This window comes from Mobula hypostoma, chromosome 9 (genome assembly GCF_963921235.1).
Source record: "Mobula hypostoma chromosome 9, sMobHyp1.1, whole genome shotgun sequence".
NCBI classification, from domain to species: Eukaryota; Metazoa; Chordata; class Chondrichthyes; order Myliobatiformes; family Myliobatidae; genus Mobula; species Mobula hypostoma.
Window position 1 is genome coordinate 107,017,328 of NC_086105.1, and position 10,857 is coordinate 107,028,184.

A 10,857-nucleotide genomic window follows, 5' to 3' on the forward strand; every position below is an offset into this window, starting at 1 on the left:
TTTCTGTCTCATGTTTATTATCTTACTACTTATCACAGGACCAGAGTGACCGCAATGACATTCAAGACCAAGCCAGCTAGCTATTGGAGCATTCCTCAGTATGAAGCAGTACCAATTCAAAATGCAGGATAGTCTGGAAATATTAAATCTGTTTTATAAGAACGTAAGAAAATAGGAGCAGAAGTAGCCATCTGGCCTGTTGAGCCTGTTTCTCCATTCAATGACTGGGATTTATGGAGTTTGGAAGCAAAGCTGAAAACTAGGGCCAATTCTGCATGAAAGTGTATCAGTGTCTTTCTCTTCTGATGATTTTGTTCTGATAGTGGGTTAAGTTAATGTCAGGGATGGTGATACAAAATACTTAAGACCTAAGTAATGACTTTTTATAAGCTATATACATTAGCATAGAAAGTAGAAACATATAGTACAGCACAGTACAGATCCTGCAGCCCATGATGTGCCAACCAGCCAACCTTTTAACCCAATCTAAGATCAATCTAATGCTTCCCTCTCTCATAGACATCCATTTTATCATCCATGTGCACATCTAAGAGTCTCTTAAATGTCCCTAAAGTGTCTGCCTCCACCATCCCTGAAAGCATGTTCCACACACCTACCACACTCTGTGTAGAAGGAAAAAAAACTACCTCTGATGAATAATTATAGTTCAAATATAATTGAGACTAAAGAAAAAAATGCACTAAATGGAACTGAATAAGTACTTTGTGATTTGTAGATCCTCGGAGCAAAATGTCACAAATCTCCTCCTTTCTCACATGTTCAGGCATGTGTCCAGCTAGCAGGTGGTTGAGAAAGCTAATGCATTCCACCCTTTAGACTAGAAAGGGTAAGTATTACTGGAGGTTTAGGAATTGTCAGATATGTAGCACTGCAGGTCCAGAGCAAGAGGTTATGCAGCATGGTGGAGAATATGGAGGAGTCTAAATGTTTTTAGAACGGAATCATGATGTTAAGTCATTGCAATGTATGATGAAGCACATGTTCATCTCAGTCATCTGCAGCTAAGCCCCTACCCAGCAGTCGCTGGCACCAATAGTGAAATAGTGTCCATGAAAAGAGGAAGTGATATGATTGAAAAAGTCCTTCCTGTCATAAGTTGGTGCACCTTGATGAGTTACTAGCAGAGACTTCCTTCAGCTGGAAAAATAGAACATAACTATTTAAGAAATAAGAGCAGGAATCAGCCATCTTACCCTTTGACCTGCTTTGCCTTTTACCCGGCTAGATCACAGAGACTATATAATTGCAGTAAATATGTCTCATCTGTTTCTATATCTCTACCTGAACATCTTTCTATTTAATTATGCCATTGTGTTTGTTCCTGCAATGAGCAAGCATCATGAATCCAAACAGAAATTTGTCAGCAGCTTCCAGTTAAAGGTGAATGACTTTCTGTAACACATTAAACCAGTTTCAGCAGCCAGAACTCCATCAAGAGCAGAGGCAACAGCCCACCATTAAATTAAATTAACACATGATTTACTTCAGCACGTCTGATGATCATTTAAATCATTCATAGAAACAGTGCCTTCTTGGATGTTTCCTCTCTGAATTTTTGCAAAGGTAATGTGGAATAGGTAACAAAAATTCCAGTGTTTAAGATGACAGCTGGGTTCTTAAGTTAGTGTTTCTTAACTTTACTTGTTAAGTTCAGGCAACTGAAAGACAACCTGAGCCAAAAATAGTCTTGGGAAGGTTTTCAACGTGAATGGGAACATGAAATTCCAATCTGATTTGGGGATTATTCTTCTGAGGGTAAATGGATGAGTAAAAGTTAAAAATTCTTCCACTTTGCCCAACCAGTGCTTCAAAATTTAGACTACAAGTTCATTCAATGAAGTTTTCATTTGAGTCATATAAACCCATTTGCCAGCTGATAAAATAGCAATGCACTTTCTTTAATTACACTTTCTGACATCACTTTTTTCAGTCTGACCTGAAGAATTCTCACGTAAGTGGACAGTCAGGCCATATATGAATCTCTGCTCTAGTTGTTATTCTTTAGGAGCTAAGGAGATAAGATTATACACAGATCCTGCAGTGTGATACAGAGGCCTATTTTAGAAAATGACACATTGAACACAGTGAATCTAACTTAAAGCAAAATGCTGAGCAACCGAGCAAGCCAGGCAATATTTGTGGAGGGGATAAACAGTTGATGTTTCAAGTCAAAACCCTTCATCAAGACTTGAAAGGAATGGGGCAGAAAGTGGGGGAGGGGAAGGAGCAAGGAGGGATGGTGGAGAAATGATCAGAAGTCAGAAAAATCAATGATTATGCCATCAGGTTGGAGACTACCCAAATACAATAGGTGTTTCTCCTCCAAACTGAGTTGGCCTCATTGTGGTAGTAAAGAAGGCCAAGGACCCACATGTCAGTACATGTGGGAAGTCAAATTGAAATGGGTAGTCACTGGGAAATCTTGCCTTTTGCGGTGGACAGAGTGAAGGTGCTCGACAAAGTGGTCCTCAAATCTGTGTCGGGTATCACCAACGTAGAGGAGGCTTTACCAGGAGCACCTGATACAATAGACCTCAAGAGACTCGCTTGTCCACTTGTCCTTCACCACTGATCTACTACCTGTCCCTACAACTTCCTCATCACCATTCAGAGCCTCAAACAGTCCTTCCAAATGAGTCTGACAAGGTCATAGTTTTTGTAAAAGAGGTCACACTTAAACTGGAGATTAGGAGGTTGTAGATCTTTAGAATTCTGTACTCCAGAGATTTGTGGAAGTGTCGTTATTAAAGAGTGAAGTCGATTTTTGAACATTAAAGGAATCAAAGTTTATGGGGAATAGGAGGAAAATGGCATTGGTGCCAAAGATCAGATCAAGGTGGAGTTGGCTTGAGAGAACAGCTTACTCCTGCTTCAATTTTTAAAAATATATTCTTATAGACAGGTGCTAAAATTTCAGTACTTAATGGTTCATAAGATTCATAAATATGATTTTAAAGTTCCTTGGAGCAGTTTAAAATTACCTTGTTTAGTAAATCATATTGTTCATTAATGAAGTGGACACAAATAAGCTACTGTTAACATGAGAAAAAATGTGGAATATAAAGCAATTTGAAAAGTTTTGCAAAGTCTGTTTCTGATTGCTTGTGTAGGGGACAACACATTTTCACATTAGAACAGATATAATTCATGGCAAAGTATCTGTGATGTCCTTTCAAACATCAGGAAACACACTGAATGAGGGTATCTAGTCTTTTCTCAGTCGCATAACCTGAACTGCTTAGATATATACACGTGCCTGCAATATTCTCGCAGTCAGGCTCAAGGTCACCACTAGCCTTCGAATGACTTCAGTTCACAGCTGTTGATACAGATTTTACTCAGTCTTCAACCCCTCTCATCCTGGGATTCAGTTGGGGCAACAGCTATGATATACTCTGTATCTCCTCTTGGGTAAGCATAACAAATCCCCTGTGCCTTAAAGTTTCGTCTCATCAGTGTTCTTTGTGATTGCTGCATTTCCCTTGCACTCAGAGCTCTTTAGAATATGCTAATTTGCCATTTCCCTTGCTTCTGGTACTTCGATGTGATTCCTGTTATTTGTATACAAGGAGCCCCAAATTCTCAACCAACATCTAAAGGCTTTTAAAAATACATTCTGCATTTCCCTTTTTGCACCAAAGCGAACATTTAGGTACCAGCCTTTCATTGCAGAATTACTAAATTAACAAAATTGAGTTTGTTGTTGTCATGATAGGATTGAAATTTCATTCTTCAGATATGCTTCATTGTGGTATCATGCATATTATTAAATAATATGGGATTAAGGTTGACGTTTGGAATTAAATTTCAATTACATCTTGTCTGATCCCCTCAAGGGACAAATGGTAGCATCTGCATTATAGTGCGTTTTCAATTGTCTTTTCCTATTTCTCTTTAAAATGTTGCTCTTTATTGCTTATTATTTCCCTTCTACATATATTATTACAACATTCTGGAATGGAAGAGAATGTCCTCAGCTGATTATAAAAGTTCAACAGCAGTAGGCTTTGTACATAACCAAGATTTTAATAAATAAAATACAAAAACGGCCTGACAACTTAAGCCCCTGAAAGACGGTCTCCCCCTTTTATTCTATTGTGTGTTTTATGCTTCACTGCATACTAGAAGATGAAGATTGAAACTGAGGATGTAATTGGTCCAATCAATTCATCTAACTTCATTGTGCTAATTCCATTTTGTATGGCCTGTACCTTCACTATCCAATGAAACCTGATTGAACAATGTGTTCCTTGTTACTCGGCTAGGGAACATCATGACAGTCAAGAAAACTTTTTAAAGGTTGATGATAATTGACAGGGCACAGTACTGAAAAAAAAAATGCACCCTGTTGTTTATTTTTCATACTACTGTGCAAATCAGTACCAAATGCTCTATGGAATGGAACATTTCCCCTTGCAGTTTAAAACTAGCAGTAGCATCAACTATTCTTGGGAAAGGCAAGGTACATTTGGTGAACAATGCCCTTACTCCAACCAGAGAAAAGTTTATTACTTTGGTGCTCAAAAGTCATCCACAGTGAGCAGCAAAACAGCCATCAACCCAGTACATGCTTTGTTTCTTTTGTTTCTGTGTCTGTGAGCAGTGAAGACATTCTCAGTAGAGAATTCTCCACTCTCTTAGCCTCCAGATTGAGAGAGCTGACTCTTTTATCTGCAAGTAAGGAGATGAGACTTACAAACAAATCGGGAAAGTTTCAAGGGTCAGAGGCAGTAAAGAGGAAGGAAGCTGTTTCATGTGAAAGCCTCTCAGTAGAAAAGGATGTGCAGGCCAGCAATGTTGACAATTCCTTTCCTCCGACAAGTGCTGCTTGTTCGTAGCTGCATGCTTTAGCACCAGTAGTCTCTTGCATCTGCATGGGAATCAGTGTGGGCATGGGGACTTTGTTAGGCTCAGTCCAAGCTTCTGGCTCCAAATCCTGATCCTAATCCGTACCTGTCTCTGGATACACATTTATTATGCCAGTGGTGTTAGGTCTGTCCCCGTGCTGTACCCATACTCATGGGTTTCTTTTTGACTCTGATTGGAATTTCAGCTAGAATTGGTACAGTTAAAGATGGCAGTGAAATACTTTGATTATCCTGGTTCCTGTGCCTCACAGATAATACACATTAGAAAAAGGGACGTGGGTTATTAAGGAGGGATGGTGGTAGATGAGGGGAATTGTTTGCCCTCAGAAAGTGTGAACAGCTAGTTTTTATGTATTTTCCTGAATCACATAATTTTGTCAAAATCATAGAATCATACATCATGGAAGTAAGCCCTTTTGCCCAAATGTTCCATGCCAATTAAGATCCACGTCTAAGCTACAATGGTGCTAGAAAGTTTGTGAACCCTGCAGAATTTCTATACTTCTGCATAAATATGACCCAAAATGTGATCAGATCTTCACTTAAGTCCTAAAACCAGATAAAAATAACCTAAAAAAAAAACACAAAAAAAAAAATTATACTTGTTCACAGTATGGAAATAGGCCCTTCAGCCCAACTTGTCTATGCTGACTGAGTTGTCCATTTACGTTGGTCCCATTTGACCAAGTTTGGCCAATATTCCACCAAACTTTTGCGATCCACATGCTTATCCAAGTTCTGTATAGGAGCAAACCCTCTTAGCGCTCCACGATGCATTGCTGAGAATCACCTTTCTGCCCGTTGAATGAGTGATGGTTTCTTCTGTGCAGTCCGCCGAATCCAGGCTTCACACACTAGGTAGACAAGCCCTGAGTGTTGTGGGTCTATGGTAGTTCTTGCAGCGTGCTTGCAAGCCTCCCTACCCATTGTTGGGCATCCTCATCCGCCTTTGCAGCCGTTGGGAGATGTCTCCTCTTCCGCCTGCTCCGCTGTTGGGATGAACACTTTGGTTACTGGCCTATGGAGCTGTGTGAGACACACAGAACACTGCTGGCCATCCACTGCATCCTGACCTATCTCCAGCCGTCTCAACTATGTCTTGCCACTGGGTCCAGATAGGCTGGGACGAGAGAGTGAGGCTGACGACCTGCACAACTCTCCCTCACTTTAATCCAAGTCAAGCGCAAGTCATGACTTCAAACTCAAGACATCAACACGTGGGAGACGCTTGTCCTCGACCATCCAGCTTAGCACAGCAAGATCACCATAGGAGCCCGTGCAGCTGAAGTCAGGTGCATCATCGAGGCGCAACGAAAGCATGCTGTGCGCAAGGCCCGAGCAGCATCCACTGCCACGACAGCACCCACCCACTTGTGTCCCACATGTGGGCGAGCCTTCAGGGCCCGGATTGGCCTCATCAGTCACCTCTGGACCCACAGCCACCAATCTCCCATCTGACTTTGAAGCCATGGCCATCTTCGACTACGAAGGACGAACAACAACAACAACAATAGGAGCAAACTAAATTCCCACTCAAGTATAGCATGGCTCTGAGAGCAAACAGTATTCCCTGAAATAAATCCTGTGATTCAGCGGTGAAAAGTTTCTGTCACCAACCTTCAGCCTTATTGTCCCAAATGAGATGATGAGGAGAAGGCAGAAGACCTCAGCAATGCCATAATCATCACAATCTTTGAGATAGTCAGAGTATGATAACTACAGAGAGGTTTCCTTATTGACTGCAAAGAGAAGATTATGGCTGTGGTGGTCTTTTGCCACCTCCTTCCAGTGGTAGAAGATCTGCTCCCCAAATCATATTATGATTTGGCAAACAAATCTTTGACCACTGGAAGGAGATGGCTGAAGACGACCACGTGTGTTCCTTCCATCTAAAAGTACAGTGGAAATTACCAGCACTATGCAGCATCTCTAAGAAAAGGTAATGGACAATATTATCCACCATACGAGGCTGTCAGTGGAAAAATACCTGCAGGGGTGTTTCTCTGAAACCTCCAAATTCATAGGAAAGATAAGTGAGTCAACATCAGTGTCCTATCCAAAACTATTATCTGCAACAAGGAAACCCCAGTTAGTTCAAATTAAATTTTATTATCAAAGTACATATATGTCACCATATACAACCCTGAGATTAATTTTTGTGGGCATACTCAATAAAGCTATTGAATGATAACCATAAGAGAATCAAGAAAAAAAATCACACAACTGGACTGTTCAACCAGAGTGCAGAAGACAACAAACTGTGCAAATACTAAATAAAATAAATAAATAAATAAACAAGCAAGCAAGCAAGCAACAAGTATTGAGAACATGAGATGAAGATCCCTTAAAAGTGAGTCTATTTCTTGTGGGAGCATTTCAATAATGGGGCAAGTGAAATTGAGTTAAGTTATCCCCTCTGGTTCAAAAGCCTGACGCTTAATGGGTAGTAACTGTTCCTGAACCTGATGGTGTGAGTCCTGAGGCTCTTGTACCTTCTTTCTAATGGCAGCAGCGAGAAGAGAGCATGTCCTGGGTGGTGGGGGTCCCTGATGATGGATGCTTTCCTGCAACAGTGTTTCATGTAGATGTGCTCAATAGTTGGGAGGGCTTTACCCGTGAAGGACTGGACTGTAGGCACTACGTTTTGTAGGATTCTCTGTTCGAGGGCATTGGTATTTCTATAGCCAGCTGTGATGTAACCAGTCAATATACTCTCCACTACACATTTATAGAAGTTTGTCAAAGTTATAGGTGTCATTCCAAATCTCTGCAAACTCCTAAGGAAGTAGGGACATTACCGTGCTTTATTCGTAATTAGGCACTGGGCCAAGGACAGATCCTCCAAAATAAGAACACTGAGGAATTTAAAGTTGTTGACCCTCTCCACCTCTGATCTTCCAATGAGGACTGGCTCATGGACCTCTGGTTTCCTTCTCCTGAAGTCCATAATCAGCTCTTTGGTCTTGCTGAGATTGAGTAAGAGGTTGTCGTTATGACATGTCAACCAGAATTTCAATCTTCTTCCTATCTGCTGGTTGATCACCACCTTTGATTTGGCCAGTGACAGTGGTGTCATCAGCAACTTGAATATGGCATTAGAACTGCACTTAACCACATGGCCATAAGTGTAAAGCAAATAGAGCAGGGGACTAAGCACAGAGCCTTGTGGTGCACCTATGCTGATGGAGATTGTGGAGGAGATGTTGTTATCAATCCGAACTGACTGGGGTCTGCAAATGAGGAAGTCCAGAATCCAATAGCACAAGGAAGTATTGAGGCCAAGGCCTTGGAGCTTATGGATTAATTTTGAAGGGATGATGGTATTGAATATTGAGCTGTAGTCAGTAAAGATCATCCTGATGCATGCATCTTTGCTGTTCAGATATTCCAGGGTTGAGTGAAGAGCCAGTGAGGTGTCATCTGTTGTGGATCTGTTGTTCCAGTAGGCAAATGGAGTGGATCTATGAAGGGTGATTGATAAGTTCGTGGCCTAAGGTAGAAGGAGTCAATTTTAGAAAACCTAGCACATTTATTTTTCAACATAGTCCCCTCCTACGTTTACACACTTAGTCCAGCGGTCATGGAGCATACGGATCCCTTCTTTATAGAAGTCGGCGTCTTGGACCTCCAGAAAATGGTCCTCAGCAGGGGTGATTGATAAGTTCGTGGCCTAAGGTAGAAGGAGATGAGTTATATAGCTCTCATAACATGCATGTGCAGTTCAACTCTTTGAGTGAAAATGCAGAAAGTTTGAAGTTAATAACTCATCTCCTTCTACCTTAGGCCACAAACTTATCAATCACCCCTGCTGTGGACCATTTTCTGGAGGTCCAAGATGCCGACTTCTACAAAGAAGGGATCCATATGCTCCACAACCGCTAAACTAAGTGTGGAAATGTAGGAGGGGACTATGTTGAAAAATAACTGTGCTAGGTTTTCTAAAATTGACTCCTTCTACCTTAGGCCACGAACTTATCAATCACCCCTCATGAGTCGCTTCTCAGGCAGGAGTTGATATGTTTCATCGCCAACCTCTCAAAGCACTTCATCACTGCAGATATAAGGATGATAGTCATTGATGCAGGCCACCACGCTCTTCTTGGGCACCAGTACAAGTGAAGCTTGCTTGAAGTAGGTGGGTACCATACACTGCCAAAGCAAAAAGTTAAAGATCTCAGTGATCACACCAGCCAGTTGAGCAGCACAGGTCTTTAGTATTTGGCCAGGTACCCAGTCTGGGATGCTATCTGTGGGTTCTCCTTTCTGAAGGCAGCTTGCACATCAGCTTCAAAGACTGAAATCATAGGATCATTAGGAGATGTGGGAGTCTGATAATTCCTCCATGTTTTGATGAGTTGAGCACATCTGGTAGTGAAGCCATTTCCTGTGTCACTTAATTTAACTTTATAACAGCTGATTGTATTCAAACCCATCATAACTGTCGAGCATCCTTCGTTGAGTTAAGTTTGGTAGGGAATTGCCACTTATTCCGGGAGGGGTTTTCCAGTGATTGTATCTGGACCTCTTGTAATTTTTTTGATCACCTATCTCTTGAATGCCTCTGATCTGGTTCTCAGCAGATTGTGGATCTCATGGTTCATCCAGTGCTTCTGGTTGGGGAAGTCTCTGAATGATTTTTGGTGGCACACTTGTCTACAGATGTTTTAATAAAATCTGTTACAACCATGGTGTACTCATTCAGATCCCCAGATGAATCCTTCAACGTGGCCCAGTCCACCAACTTGAAACAATCCTGTGGCTGCTCCCCTACCTCCCATAACCACCTCTTTGTTGTCCTCATCTCTAGAGCCTTGCTCTTTAGCCTCTGCCTGTGTGCAGATAGGAGAATGAAATCCAAGTGATCCGATTTACCAAAATGTGATCTGGGCATGGAATGGTAGGCATTCCTTACCTTAGTATACCAGTGGTGTGGTATGTCGAGACCTCTGGTGCTACAGGTTATAAGTGGATAGTAATTGGACAGGGTTTTATTCAAACAAGCCCAGGCTGAAGTCTACGACTATGATTTCAAATGCCTTTGGATGGATGATTTCTTGTTTGGAGATGGCATCACACAGTATAGTAAGCACTTGTTTACAGTCAACCACTGGTAGTACGTAAACTGCGGTCAGGATCACAGATGAGAACTCCCTAAGAACATAGAATGGATAGCGTTTGGTGTTCGAAGTTGAGATTACGCGAGTTTGGCAAAACTGCCACCTCGGAGCACACCAACAGTTTATCATGAAACACACACCTCCTCCTCTTTCCTTTTCTGAATCAGCAATTCAGTTCATTCTGTAAATCGAGAAGCTTTCGGATCTGATCGCCATATCTGGTGTGCTTGGAGAAAGCCGCGTCTTGGTCAGACATAGAATACAACAGTCTCTCATTTCTCTCCGAGACAGCAATCTTGCCCTTAGGTCCTCAGTTTTTTTCTCTAGTGACTGCACATTTACCAACAAGATGTTAGGCAGAGCAGATCCCCTCTGTGTTTCAGTTTAGCTTGGAGTCATCCCCTCCCACCTCCTCACCTTGCCTCACTTCTGGCCATGACTTTGTCTGCTTAAAGGTACCATAGCTGTCTGGTCCACCAAGTTCTTCAGACAATCGTGAGATCTGTAGATCATTAAGTTGATTTAGAAGTGCATTGCTTAGAGGGAACTTACATGCTGCAGATTGCACTGAGATGAATTTGAAAGAAGTATATTTAAAAGTATATTAGAACTATTGTCTGCAGCCCACAGAACATCGCTGATGATCACTGGCACAATCTTTAGTCGGCTCATTGGCTAGGACTTACTGTTCACTGTCTGATAGTCTCAAAACAGACACTCTATCCCAAAGTTTATTGTGGAGGAGATTACCAAACTGAGAGAAAAGATATAAAGATATGCTCAAGCTTCCTTGAAGAAGGGTAACATCCCTACTGACTCTAGTGAACCTCTGACCGATGACCATTCAAAAT